This window comes from Hordeum vulgare, chromosome 3H (genome assembly GCF_904849725.1).
Source record: "Hordeum vulgare subsp. vulgare chromosome 3H, MorexV3_pseudomolecules_assembly, whole genome shotgun sequence".
NCBI lineage: Eukaryota > Viridiplantae > Streptophyta > Magnoliopsida > Poales > Poaceae > Hordeum > Hordeum vulgare.
The window spans coordinates 597,099,237-597,113,347 of record NC_058520.1 but is presented as its reverse complement, the minus strand read 5'-3'; positions in this window follow the sequence as shown (position 1 = coordinate 597,113,347).

The window sequence follows — 14,111 nt, the reverse complement described above, 5'->3', positions numbered from 1 at the left end:
CGGCAACGATATTGATGTGTACCTAAGGCCATTAGTTTAAGAACTTTTACAGCTGTGGAATGGAAACGGTGTACGTGCGTGGGATGAGCATAAACAGGAGAATTTAACCTGCACGTGTTGCTGTTTGTAACCATCAACGATTGGCCCGCTCTTAGTAACCTTTCAGGACAGACAAACAAGGGATACCACGCATGCACGCACTGTTTAACTGACACCGAAAGTATATACTCCCTCCGTAAAGAAATATAAGAACATTTAGATCACTAAAATAGTAATGTAAATGCTCTTATATTTATTTACAGAGGTAGTACCTGGGAAGCTGCAGGAAGAATGTGTACGTGGGCCATCGTCGATTTCTTCCGACCAACCAACAATGTCGAAAGAAAGGTAAGCATTTCAAAGGCGAGGCAGATCACCGGAAGAAGCCCGCCATGCGTACCGGTGATCACGTACTTGCTATGGTCAATGATTTACACGTAATCTTTGGAAAGGGTCCCGGCGGACTAGCTGTTCCGAGTGACGCTGGGGGACACGCACCAATGTGGAAGAAGAAATCTATATTTTGGGACCTACCCTACTGGAAAGACGTAGAGGTCCGCTCTTCGATAGACGTGATGCACGTGACGAAGAACCTTTGCGTCAACCTGCTAGGCTTCTTGGGCGTATATGAGAAGACAAAAGATACAGCTAAGGCACGGGAGGACCTGCAACGTTTGCACAAAAAAGACGGCATGCCTCCAAAGCAGTATGAAGGTCCTGCCAGCTACGCTCTTACCAAAGAAGAGAAGGAAATCTTCTTTGAATGCCTGCTTAGTATGAAGGTCCCGACTGGCTTCTCGTCGAATATAAAGGGAATAATAAATAGGCAGAGAAAAAGTTTCAGAACCTAAAGTCTCATGACTGCCACGTGATTATGACGCAACTGCTTTCGGTTGCATTGAGGGGGCTTCTACCGGAAAACGTCTGTTAGCCATTGTGAAGCTATGTGCATTCCTCAATGCAATCTCTGAGAAGGTGATCGATCCAGAAATCATACCAAGGCTAAGGAGTGATGTGGTGCAATGTCTTGTCAGTTTCGAGCTGGTGTTCCCACCATCCTTCTTCAATATCATGACGCACGTCCTAGTTCATCTAGTTGACGAGATTGTCATGCTGGGCCTCGTATTTCTACACAATATGTACCCCTTTGAGAGGTTCATGGGAGTCCTAAAGAAATATGTCTGTAACCGCGCTAGGACAGAAGGAAGCATCTCCATGGGCCATCAAACAGAGGATGTCATTAGGCTTTGTGTTGACTTCATTCCCGACCTTAAGAAGATAGGTCTCCCTAAATCGCGGTATGAGGGGAGACTGACTGGAAAATACACGCTTGGAGGGGAGACAAAAATATGCAGGGACGGATATTCTTGGTCTGAAGCACACTGCACAGTTCTACAGAACTCTACGTTAGTGACCCCTTATGTCGATGAACACAAGAACAGTCTGCGCTCCAAACACCCGGAGCAGTGCGACGACTGGATTACATGTGAACACATCAGGACTTTCAGCAGTTGGTTGGAAACACGTCTCAGAGATGAAAACACTGTTTGTGATGAGCTGTACTCGTTGTCCAGGGGACCATCTTCGACTGTTACAATTTGGAAAGGATACGAGATAAATGGGAATACATTTTACACGATCGCGCAAGATCAAAAGAGCACCAACCAAAACAGCGGTGTCCGCTTTGATGCAGCCACCGAGAGGGGAAATGACACATATTATGGTTACATAGTGGACATATGGGAACTTGACTACGGAGTAGATTTTAAGGTCCCTCTGTTTAAGTGCAAATGGGTCAATCTGTCAGGAGGCGGGTACAGATAGACCCACAGTACGGAATGACAACAGTGGATCTGAACAATCTTGGGTACACTGACGAACCGTTCGTCCTAGCCAATGATGTGGCACAGGTTATCTATGTGAAGGACATGTCTACCAAACCAAGAAAAAGAAAAAATAAGGAAGCGAATACATCATACGATGAGCCAAAGCGACACATAGTTCTTTCAGGAAAAAGGGACATCGTGGGAGTGGAGGGCAAGACAGACATGTCCGAAGATTATGAAAAGTTCCATGAAATTCCTCCCTTCAAAGTCAAGGCTGACCCAAGCATCCTGATAAATGATGAAGATTATCCATGGTTACGGCGCAATAAGGAAAGGACACAAGCAAAGAAAAAGTGAAGACTTTCTCCACAACTATTATGATGATACCATGCCAACTTTCAACCTTTTTCTAGTTCATTTGAAATGCATGTTGTAACACACAAGTTTCCGTATGAATATGCATGTTCTAACACACAAGTTTCCGTATAAAATGCCTTTGTAACAGCCTTAGAACTGATACTAAAGGAATCAACTAAAAAGCTTTTATAAACCTTAGTATTATTGAAACTAAAATTATATAGAATTTTGTTACAAACTTTAATAGCAAAAAGAATTATCATAAAAGGAAATAAATAAGTAATTAGAATTTTGTTCAAAACATTAAAAGCAAAAAGAATTATCATAAAAGAAAATAAATAAGTAATTAGATTTTTGTTACAAACTTTAATAGCAAAAAGAATTATCATAAAATAAAATAAATAAATAATTAGAAACCACTCCGAGCCCCTCTCGGCTAGCGAGGTCGGACTAAACATAGCACCGCACCGCGCCAGCACACGCCATTTGGTCCCGGTTGGTATTTATTTGTTAAAAAATGGGCTAAAAAGAATGAATTAAAAAGAATTAAATAAAACATTAATAAAAAGAATGAACTAAAAAAATCAAAAAATATCAACTAAAAAAAGTTTTTATAAAATCAAAAAAAATTGCAACAAAATAGATGCGCTTATAGAGAAAATTCAACTTAGACACCCTTCGATTTTTAGGTTGAATTTTCTTTATAAGACACTTCGAATAAGCAGCCGTAGAGGGGCTTATAAACCATTAACACGGCGCATCGCTTGGCGAGGTGGGACTAAACTTCTTCGGAACTGCCGCGAACACACCTTTCGTCCCGGTTGGTGGCACCAACCGGGACTAAAGGTGTGCATTGGTTCCGGTTTGTGCTACAAACCGGGACCAAAGCTCTCTATTTCTCGCCCTTTGGGCTGCTGAAAAGAGGCCTTTGGTCCCGGTTGGTGCCACCAACCGGGACCAAAGGTCTCTGTTTTCCGCCCTTTGGGCTGCTGAAAAGAGGCCTTTGGTCCCGGTTGGTGCCATGAACCGGGACCAATGCCTTTGCTATATAATCCAACACTTTGGAAATTTCAGATTTCACGGTGCTGCGAGCTCATCCACGCCCGACGACGCCGCGAGCTCATCCACGGCACCGCCAGGCTGCCCCGTCGTCGTCGCCCGTCGCCCTCCGACCCCCGAGCTCGTCGCCGTCGCCCGTCGCCCCCCACCCCCTGCCGCCGTCGCCGTCGCCCTCCGCCGCCCCCGAGCCATCGCCTGTCACCGTCGCCCTCGCCCTCCATCCCCCGCCGCCGTCGCCGTCACCCTCGCCGCCCACGCCGTCGCCCCGGCCGCCCCCGATGTGAGCCGCCGCCGCCACGGCTCTGTTCTTTTTTTGATTTATTGTTTTTATTTTTTTATTTTTTTGGTGATATTATTGTTGAATATGCATGTTTGTATGTTCATATATATGCAAAGATCGAATATGTCAAATTTGTAGTCATCCAGATCTTTGTTCGAAACCTTTCTTTTTTTAAATTAAACTAACAATGTTTTTAATTTCTTGTATCATATGTTTGTGTTCTAGTTTGCAAGATGTTATCTAGATAGTATGCATCTGGTAATAACTAAAGAAAATAAATTCGCGTATTAGTTGATTAAGATCAAGGAAGGAGATATTGACATTTTTTCATAACAGGTACAAGTACTTATGTTAGAAATTTCATGGAAAATGCCTACTGTTGAAAAAGAAGTGACAATTATAGGATAAAAATAATTATTGTAGGCACGAACGTAGAAGAAACATATAGCATTATTTTGGTAGTCCTACGAATCTGATACTTGTGCATCTCGACCTATTTTGGTAGTCCTGCATATCGAATACTTGTGCATTTCGGATACTTGTGCAATTCGGATACTCTAGGAACATCATTTCCTTTGATATGCTTATCTTATGTTGTCCTGCATGAGCAATGGGATTAGATATGCAATTTTTGCTCACTGGAATAAACATTTCTGCCACTTTGGCAAAACTTATGGTAGTTGAATTAATCCAATGTTGTTACCAACCAAAAGATGGCATATATTAATTCTTGTTCATTAGATTGTTAGTTGTAGTGCAATATGAGACAGATAATTAACAACTAGTATTACCACCATAGTGAATATAGCTTTGGTTTTATTTATTTATAGTAAGTGCTTAGTAGTTGAACTAGTTGATTTAATAAAACTACTTTATTTTACTATATATAGAAGTAGTTTATTTTTAGCAAGAAAATTAATAGAACTAGTTTATTTTTTAGTTCATTTTAGATGCCTATCCCGCATCCTCGTCGTCGACTCGGCGGAGGACACCTGCTTGATCAGAGGGGCCCTGTCCGGGACTAGGCTCCGCCCGGCTGGTATTGGGAGGTGCTACATTCCGGGGAGCGTAGGTTGGTGAGGATGCAGCCCGTTGTTGACCCGATCCTTGTTTGGTGGCGGTCACGTGGGCCAGTGACGGTGCCGAGGCTTCCGGACACCGCGGAGGTGATACGTCACCGTGTCAGCGAGGAGGACGAGCACGCCCGTCGCTACATGGTTGCATTGGAGGGCAGGTTCTCCAATACCTGGCAGGTTCTTGAGGGATCTCACTGAAGCTATGATCATGTGATGGTTTCTTCTCTTTGGGTGTCCACCGCCCGCGACGATACCCGTCGGGCGCTACGGTTCTAGCTGTATTAGTGATGCTATATGTATGACAAGAGATGATGTAGTTTTGCTTATAATTGAATGCATGCTAATTTGAATACTACTCTATTTTACGATTTGGTTTTGCTTATTGAATGCTCAGATTGGAAAAGTACTCCTACTTTGAATGCTAAAATTGGAGAGCACTATGCAGAAAAGTCCTACCTAATACTGATGATCATGTTGTTGTAAATGTTGTATGACAATGTTGTAAAGGGTAGTAATTGGTCTCTTCAGCTGCTTTTCAGAGATGGAGTTCTTCACAATTATACTTGAGAAATCCTCCAACAGGCAGGTGCTGCCGGACAATTTTGTGAAGATGCTGGACGACCATCGGCCACAGAACATGAAGCTGAGGCAGGCCGGCAACGGGCTTGGCAAGCTGTGGGACGTGGAGGTGGTGTTCGACACCGATGGAAGCATGTACCTAGATCGTGGCTGGAAGCAGTTCGTCCATGCCTACGACCTGCGGCACGGGTACTTCCTTGTCTTCAGGTACGACGGCAACGCCACGTTCACCGTGAAGGTGTTCGACACAACTATGTGTCGGAGACGCTAACAGGACGACGACGATGCCAGTATGCTCTGTCTCTTCTTCCTCTCCATTAGGCTATGTCTCACACCCATTTAAAAAAAAACTTTTTTGCATTTGGCAAGACAATGGGAGCAGCGAGTACTGACAATGTTGTAAAGGGTAGTAATTGGTCTCTTCTGCTGCTTTTCAGAGATGGAGTTCTTCACGATTATACTTGAGAAATCCTCCAGCAGGCAGGTGCTGCCAGACAATTTTGTGAAGATGTTGGATGGTCATTGGCCACAGAACATGAAGCTGAGGCAGGCCGGCAACGGGCTTCGCAAGCTGTGGTTGGAGGTGGTGTTCGACACCGATGGAAGCATGTACCTAGATCGTGGCTGGAAGCAGTTCGTCCGTGCCTACGACCTATGGCACGGGTACTTCCTTGTCTTCAGGTACGACGACAACGCCACGTTCGCCGTGAAGGTGTTCGACACAACTATGTGTCGGAGGCGCTACCAGGACGACGACGATGCCAGTACGCTCTGTCTCTTCTTCCTATCCATTAGGCTATGTCTCACACCCATTTAAAAAAAACTTTTTTGCATTTGACAAGGCAATGGGAGCAGGAGCAGCGAGTACTGCGACAGGTGCTATGTCTACGGCAGCAGCGACTCTGGCTATAGCAAAAGTAGCAGCGACTCTGGCTACAACAAAAGTAGCAGCGACGATGGCCTCGCGATGGTGATCCCACAGCTGGGCGACAGGGCCATGCCAATTCTGGTAGAGGAGTACATCCCACAGCTTGGCCTGGGGCTTCGCCGCTCTAAGCGCATCAGGATGATGAAGGAGAAGGTGAAGAAGCAGGAGTGAAGATCTTAAGAACTTGATGGAGCTTTAATCTTTATAGTGTAAACCTTTTAAGTACGATAGTGTTGAACTGCTACTGCACTTTTAAGTATGATGGTGGTGTGCCTGATGAAATTTTGTGCATGCTCATGGATGCTCATTGATGAAAGATAAAATTATTTCTTTTTGTGCTTGCTCATGGATGCTCCTTGGTTGATGTATATAACAACCTAAATTAACCCCTAAACCAGCCCCTTTCAAAAAAAACTCAGCTTCAGCCAGGTGCTGACGCGTGAATGCCTTTTGGTCCTGGTTGATGTCACCAACCGGGACTAAAGGCCCCCCTGCCTGGCCTGGCCGCAGCGGCCACGTGGAGGCCCATCTGTCCCGGTTGGTGTAAGAACAGGGACTAAAGGCCGAGGGCATTAGTAACGACCTTTTAGTCCCGGTTCCAAAACCGGGACACAAGGCCCTTACAAACCGGGATAAAAGACCCTTTTTCTACTAGTGCATGGCACGTGTGGTTGGTGAGAAATACAGATTTTCTAGACATACCGTCTTACATGGCAGGGGATGCACTAGTCGAATTATAAAAACAAAAATTACACGTTAAAGCAAAGAAACACAAGTAATGATTAATTATGAAAAAATACTTGTCATCGTTGCATACCGGAAAAACGTCTTGCATACCGGAAAAAATGTCAAAGGTCTCATCCAGCTCGATGGTGAAGAATGTACCATTTTACATGTGAGGCCTTCTGTATATGGATGTATTTTAGCAAAACCACAAAGGTTATATAGAAAGTAAGAAATAATAAATAAGGGACTGCTAGGCATTCATCGATGGATTTGTAGTAACCATCCACCATTGTTTTAGTCGTCCGATGCATACGCGTGCACCGTTCGATCACCAACTCGATCGCCTCCGTCCACCACACAAAATCCTGAAAAAACGCTCCAATTGAGGAAACAAGCACGTTGCTACATCGTCCGGCTGACGGGTTAAAAAGTGACTGACGGGTCTTTTGCAACATAGATTATGTTGCAAAAAAATTTTGCAACAAAAGAGCATGTTGCGAAAACGTCCGTATATTTTTTTGTAATAGAATTTGTTATAGAATATTTTCTGCAACAAGGATCGTGTTGCAGAAATTTTTGCAACAAAGGTCATGTTGCAAAAAACTTTTGCAATGTAGGTCAGTCTGTAGAAAACTTTTGCAACAAAAGATATTTGTTCCAATTTTTTAAAACAGAGATCAAGTTGAAACTCGTCATTATGCCTACTTGCACTACGCGATCGTAGAAATCGACCGACTGATGGGAAGAGTTTTTCCTTGTTATATAATATTTTCCACAACAAAGATCGTGTTGCGGAAATATATGTATAATTCTTTTTCTACAACAAAAGTCTTGTTGCATAAATATTTTGCAACCGAATGTTTGTTGTAGATTTTTTTTCCTGCAACAGTAGACAATTTTTTTGTAACAAAAAGTCATATTACAGATTTTTTTTTGCCCAGTTTTATTATTTTTGCAACACATGTGTTGTTGCGGAAATAAGTTTTGCAACACATGTAATGTTTCCGGAAAAAGAACATGGCAACGCTGCAATCCAGATTCTCACCCGCACCGCTTGCCATCGACTTCATAGTGGCGGCCTCCGCTCTGTTCGGTCTAGTGCACGGGGCACGTGTCGTGCACACGAGGAGGCGGATGGAAAATGCTCAATCCGTCGAATGATTAGCATCATTTCCCAAATAATAATGTGTTTTATAAATTTTATTAGTTATTCACAAAGACCTTACGAAATAAATACGTCAGTATGTTTGAAGCCACCATCTTCGCAACACAACTGTCGCTACTCCTATCCCATTGATGAAGGAGTGCCAAATGTACAAGCCTAATATCAAACATACATCGCATCAGAGCCAAACATCTAAAACCCGATGCCCCAGCCAAGCCATAATGCAGGAACTAGGTCACAAACCAGCCCGACACACTCTGAGAGGTCGTTGCCGTCGTCTTTCAATGATCCATCTCTAGAACACGTACTAATGCACCAACCTTAGTACACCAACCTTGCCAGGCCAGGCATCGACGCCTCCACGACATCACACAACACCATCATTCTGCACGTATCCATTCACACACGCCCGTCGCCGAAACTCCGCAGCGCCATTGCCAACGGGATCTGTCGTCGGCCTTGCGGTAGATGTAACACTGCTCCTCCTCTTGTCCCATCCAGCAAATAGTTGCTCCAAAACGATACCCATAGGAGGGAAAGCGACACTGAAATGCCGCCATCATCCGATCCGGGATACCCGGATCTAGGGTTTCCCCGGAGCATCCCGAGCATGATGAAGCAAACTGCAACGATGATGCCTCAACAAGGGAACGACATCCGACATGCCGCCATTGTCCTCCATGACCGTAGTCGGCGCGATTTTCATCGGGAGTTGCGCCACCAGGTGTGCGTCACTGGTCCCTTCAGCCGGTGCAAACTTCAAAAATGATGCCCTCAAAAGGGAGTACGACACAAAAGCACCACCGTCACTCGATCCCAAAGAGATCTAGGGGAGTTACCTGCGCTGTCAAGGACCAGACAAGGGTAGAAGAAAGATCCGCCCAGCTGCCGACGTGTCGCACCCACCAACACATGGACCGCAACCTGGTGACCAAGGCCCACGCCTGGTCCCAGATCCGACCGCGCCGCCACCGATCGATCCGATCGCGCCGCCGCCCTCCATGGCGACTACGACACACCATACCACGTAGCCGCCGGTCGCAGAGGAGCAGAAGCGCCGGAGTGCCGCCACCACCCGCCATGACGCCCGGTCCAACGCCACGCTCCGATCCGGGGGCGTCGACCACGTTCGAACGGGAGAACCCAAAGTCCCCACCACCGCCGGCGACGGCAAGGCTTCACCTAGCCGGGGCCTCGGGCGGCGGCGAGGGAGGAGGAGTAGAGAGGTAGGCCGGACGGTGGGGTCTGGGTCTGCCTCCCGGCCACCACGCGTGGGGCAACTCGGAAGTGTTATATGTGTATGCATATGAATTCGAAACGAAAAGTATAAAACGTGAACACTGGTGAGTATAACATTAACCAGTACCAAAAACAGGTAGTGCAAATTTAGCAGGATATACAAGTGCTGCGCCGCATCCAACAAAGTGGTTAAGCAACGACATATGCTTACGTTTTAGGAAGTAAACCGAACTAAAAATCAAAAAAGGGTGTAAAACCAGCCAACGAACGAAGAGCAACTACGTTCACGCCGGCGTTGGAAACGGATTCAAACTTCAAAGAGAGCTGTTTCCCGCTAACCCTTTTTTGGCACCTCATCAACCCTTCCACCGGCCGGATCAGGAGCAGGAGAACCTTCAAATACCGGCACATTCCCCATTGACCCATCATCTCTCCCTCGCTCCTCTCCGGCCGGCCATCCATCGCCTATCTCCGGCCGGCCGGTGGAAGCAACCAATTAACCAGAGGAACCATGGCGGCCGTGACGGTGCGCGAGGTGCTGTACATGTACAGCGTCGTGCGGCAGGCGTATGAGCGGCTAGTGTCCGTGTGCGGCAGCCCGGAGCAGGCCCAGAACGTGGTGGCGCTGCTGGTGTGGCTGGACCAGGGCACCATCTCTGCCATCCACCACGTACCAGTCATCGCGCCTGACGCCGTGGCAGCCGTGGCGGCGGAGGCCAACGCCGTCCTCGAGTGCCTCCGCCACCAGGTGCCCGTGCTCCCGCCCATCCCGCTCATCTCTACGCTCTCCATGCAAGGCGGCGTCCGCATCGAGCCGGGCTTCTTGGCCGTCCACCAGGACCTCGTCGTCCGCGGCGTCGCCCACTTCCTCGACGGTGCCGGCAAGTTCGTTTTCGATGACCGCCTGCACGTCCTGCTCCGGAAGTCCGAGACTGGGCTGGTGGGCAACCCGCCGGAGCTCATGGCACCCTACACCTCCCATCCTGGGGCCGTGCCGGAGGACCACCGCTCCATGTTCATCACCTTCTCCAAGGGCATGCCCCCACAACGTGAAGAGATCTTTGAGTACTTCAGAGAGTAAGTTTTTTATATTTGGATCCAAGGTCTGCATGCATGCATGATCCATGATGATTGGAAGTGGATAATGTTTGATGATTGGGCGTGCATGGATGCAGGAAGTGGGGTGACTGCGTGGTGAGGGTGCTGATGGAGAAGACGAAGGGAGGCCATGTGCCCATGTACGGCCGGATCATCTTCAAGACAGAGGCGATCGTGAAGCTTGTGCTCAACGGCAAGAGGCTCGTCAAGATCTCCATTGGACATCGTCAGATTTGGCTCCGCAAGTACGTCCCCAGGCCAACAAACGCTGCCGCCTGATCGAGGATTCCATTCATCATCGTCTCGTGTGTGCTCATGCTAGCTAGCCAGATCCACCAATCGATTTGCAACGTACCGTTTCAAAAAAGATTTTGTAACATCATGTTGAGATTAATGGCAAGTATGGATTGCTTCAGATTTGAAGAGAAAGTTTGTTACATCTTAATTAATTTGCTACTCCCTCCGCCCCGAAATGGTTAATACATCTATATCTAGACAAATCAAAGACAATCCTTTCATGATGAAGGAAATACTAAGGGTTGTGCTATGCATTGGCCGAATGATGTTTAAAAAAGATCCACCGCCTTGGTAGTTGTTGGCGAGCTTGGCAGCCGTCTGTTCTCCTCCATGTAACTATGTGCCAGCCTTTGCTATAAAGTTTGTTTTGCGCTCGACACTTTGGAACGCAAGCCCTATTGGGGTACTCGTGGAACCGTTTTTGTTTTAACATAGCCCCAGTTGGAGACCATTAAAACAACTTTCAGATTTTAGGCCATTGCAACATCACGTATGTTTCAGAAACAAAGCCACGTGTGGAACCGCTGCAACATCACATATGCTACGGAAACATTGTTCCTATTGCAGTAACTTGCCACCGGGGAAGGTTGGTATGCGGGACCTCTCCTGGACGCATGTCGTGCAAGGAGGGCGGCGGACGCAGACACCGTGAACTGACGGGTGATGGTAAAAGTTCCCTCATATTAAAGAAGCACTTTGACGACATCATCGTCTAGGATATACTTCACATCCTCTTCCAAAATCTTGGCGTAAAACCGTTCTTCGTTTCGATTTTTAAACCAACATGTCAGACAAAAGAAAAAGCTCAACTGTTACACAACGGCCACCCATGTCGCAACATAGATCCTTCGGCCCCCTGCTCCATTCTGTTATTTGGAGATGAGCACCTACATTCGCAATCCCCCAACCTTGGTCCTCTCTATGATTCTCCCCGTCCATCTCAACTTTAATTTGATCCTTTCAATATATAGTTATCATTATTCATTTCATTTCTCGGCGAATGACACCTCTTTGGGAGCTTTGCAGCAGTTTCACGCCATGGAGGGAGACATCCTAATTATAAGCTTGATGCTCCCTTGTTGTCACGGAAGAAACAACCGAAATTGTATGGATATCCATTCGTTTCTTTCTCAAATCGTTGGTGCACGAAAGTCATAGTGTTTGATCTCAGATAGCATATATGCGAGCACCCTTGATTTACTTCTTATTTTTGATTATTGGGTCAAGCTACTTACAAACATACCCCACATGCATCGTATACTTCCTATACATGCATGTGCTTTGTCTTATGTTCTATACTCGCATACACATTTCTCAAAAGTTGCTTCCATTTATTTAGTACAATGCCGTTTAGTTCTTTTGTGCTTGAGGCAATTTTAGAGAAACAAAGATACTGAACGGAAAGCTTGTTGCACCTTACATTTGGTGGCACTAGTATTATTCCTTAATTGGGGAAACCATGTGACATCATTATTTCCTCTTGGTGCGCAATAATTTCTTATTTTGATTAGAAACTGCATGCATATCAGCCTAAAAAAATAGCACAGCCATTATTCAACCATGTTATAGATCGGGGTTCCACTATATGGACATTAACCACCTTCTTGCGTACACCCCCACCCAACATAGCCCTGTCTAATTAAGCGTGTTCCTCATTTGTCAGTATGGAAGGAATTGTGTGTCATTGTCTTAATATCCTTCGGTTTCCTTCCCAAATGGTTAGTGCATGTAAGATCTAGGTTTTTTTACTTCACACTGCATATTTACGAGCACCCTACTTTGTGCAAAGTGTTTCATCTAATAGTGGAATAGTTTTCACTATTCACTCAAGCCAAGTGAGACATGCCCACCTTGCATCGTATGTTTTTCTGTCCTTAAATGTGTGATTTGCTACTTCCTTGCCTCCATTGAAAAAATGACATGTCACCTAGGTATCTTTGCTTCCTCTCCCAAAATCTTGGTGCACAAAATTTAATATTTTGTATTTGAAACTGCAAATCAGATAGAACATAAGGCATAATCATTACACAATGTCAACACATGTCGTGGCATAGATCCCCAATACCATTGTATGGACATTGACCGCACCTACATACACCTTCCTACAACGTCTCACCTCCTTACCATCTATTTTTGCTTATTCTAATCCTCTCATAGTTCAAGTTCTTACTGGTATTTTCTTAGAGTGTGACACCTCATTTAGAGCCACATACCACGGCTATAAAATCGAATTTTACTTACAAGCACCAAACCCCCTCCATTGACAGGTTTAGCTCATGTTTGTATTGTCCTCTCAGTGAACAGTTGGGTCTTCATTGACGGGCACATTATTCGTCAGCAGAGACAGTACATCACTATTGAGTGAAGATTTTATTATTGTTGAGAAAATCCTAACTGGTAGCTGCTCGGTTGCCTCATGAGTAAGGGATTAATAGTCTAATTGGCATGTTAATTGGCAAGTTAATCCATTAACTAGACAATTTTTTTATTTATCGGCTACTCGGTGACCCTACGAGTAGGGATTAATTGGCAAGTTAACTAGTTAATCGGACGAATTCTTAAACAGGGGATTTTATATCCATCAACAGTGACTTCGTATACTCTTTTTTGCTCGTCGGTGCTGAGTTTTGGGGGGTTTAAATCTGATTTTTTTTCTATGAAGTCTAAACCCTCCATTTAAATTAATTTTAGCTGCTGAAATGGAATTGAATTATGTTTCTTTATGGGCTATACATGCTATAAGTGAACTCTTTAAGAAGGACCAATGGGTGATAAATGGTGGTACCTATTGTACATAATGATAACTGGACCAAAACTAGAGCTTATATCACCATTATGTTGAAGAACAAACAATTTCATGCAGCCAGTAACATAAAAACGTATGAAGTTAATGTTTTTTAAAGTTTAAGGGGGAAATAAGGTGTGGGGAGAAGGAAAAGAATAGGGCCAAAAGCACAAAGCTTGGGTGTGCCTCGGCATTCCCTATTCCTCAGTTATTACTTTTATGATCTTCTTGACCAGTATTGAACTTACGACTATTTTAGGAGTGATATCTTGGATAATATATTTTTCCTTAGTGTTAGTAACAAAGACACACTACTGCGATGAGAGACGTATATCAGACAAAATAAAACCTCAACCATTACACAACGGTCACTCATGCCGCACAGTAGATCCCCTACTCGCCTCCTCACTCCCCCTCCCCGTTCCATTGTTTGGAGATGAGCACCTACATTCGCCATCCCCCAACCGTGGGGTTCCTCCTTCTCTGATTCTACCTGTCCATCTCAAATTTACTTTAATTGTCTATATATATATAGTTCTTGTTATTCCTTTTTTATTTTCTCGGCACATGACACCTCACTCTCGGAGCCACATATTGTTTCCGCTCCATGGAGGGAGATGCCTAGTTAGAAGCTTGATGCTCCCTTGCTAGCAAGGA